Below are 1,284 nucleotides of genomic sequence, written 5' to 3' on the forward strand. Positions count from 1 at the left end.
GGGGGTGGGGGGGGCACAGGATCAGGTGCCACAGACTCTCATGGGTCACGGGGGACAGGGACCCACGGGAAGGTCTGAGCAGCAGGGTGGCGACACGGCATAAGGACAGGTGTGCAGCCACGGACAGGCCAGGGTCACGGGGTTCCCACCTGAGCGACAGGCCGAGCAGAGCCACATGTCCCAGGACAGAGCAGATGGAGAAGAGCGGGCTCCGGGGCCTGTGAGGAGACAGCAAGAGGCGGGACATTTTAGGTTTGCGATGCGGCTCCTGCAGCCTCAGAACAAATGAGTTTGTTCCCAAAACACAGACTTGGGCTGGGGGAAGGGGGGGAGACTTGGGGAGCTCAGGTCATGATCTTGTGGTTTGTGGGTTCGAGCCCCGCGTCGGGCTCTGTGCTGACAGCTTGGAGCCTGGAGCTGCTTCCCATTCTGTGTCTCCCTCTCTCTCTGCCCCTCCCCCCCGTCTTGTGTTCTCTGTCTCAAAAAATAAATACAACATTAAAAAAAAATTGAAAAAACAGGGGCGCCTGGGTGGCTCAGTCGGTTAAGTGTCCGACTTTCGCTTAGGTCATGATCTCACGGTTCGTGGGTTCGAGCCCCGCGTCGGGCTCTGTGCTGACAGCTCAGAGCCTGGAGCCTGTTTCAGTCTGTGACTCCCTCTCTCTCTGACCCTCCCCTGCTCATGCTGTCTCTCTCTCTCTCCTAGAAATAAATTAAAAAAAAAAAAAACAGTGGGAGTAGGGAGAAGACCTGAGGCATACAGAGGGGACGCCATGTGGAGACAGTGACACTGGAGCGTCACAGCCACAAGCCGAGAACGCCCGGAGCCGCCAGGAGCTGGAGGGGCAGGAGGGACCCCAGCCCCATCCCGAGCCCCCAGACTTCAGGTTGACTTCACAGCTGCAGGAAAAGGTGTTTCTGTTGTTTTCACCTACCCGGGGGCGGGGCTTAGTTTCGGCGGGACACTGGGACAGGCTGGGGAGCCCCCAGACGGGGACAGTCCACCCGGGAGGGGGCGGTGGGGATCTGGGTCACCAGCCCGGAACGGAGCAGCGGCCGGCGGACAAGGACAGAACCAAGAGACGGCACTGGCGTCAGTGGAGGAGGCGGGAGGAGGGGGCGTCAGTGCAGCTGAGCAGGGGTGTGTCCACGTGCCGGGGAGGGAGAGCCTGGCCAGGGCAGGCAGGAGAGAAGGGCGGGATGTGGAAGCCCCAGGCTAGACAGACAACTCCCGTGGGGCCATGACTAAAGTTGCCCCTGTGCCCCTGGCACCCCACCCCCGCC

At 61.3% G+C, this 1,284-nt stretch overlaps 1 protein-coding gene across 1 annotated transcript in view; it reads right to left on the minus strand.

Moving 5' to 3' along the window:
- Positions 1-1,284, minus strand: part of PKNOX1 (PBX/knotted 1 homeobox 1) — a 37,589-nt gene that overhangs the window by 35,521 nt on the left and 784 nt on the right. The window contains exon 2 of the mRNA XM_077755445.1: positions 150-218. The gene's annotated coding sequence lies outside the window, so the exon portion shown is untranslated. The remainder of the gene's footprint in view (positions 1-149; positions 219-1,284) is intronic.

Source organism: Crocuta crocuta, unplaced genomic scaffold (genome assembly GCF_008692635.1).
Source record: "Crocuta crocuta isolate KB4526 unplaced genomic scaffold, BGI_CrCroc_1.0 scaffold675, whole genome shotgun sequence".
Lineage (NCBI taxonomy): Eukaryota > Metazoa > Chordata > Mammalia > Carnivora > Hyaenidae > Crocuta > Crocuta crocuta.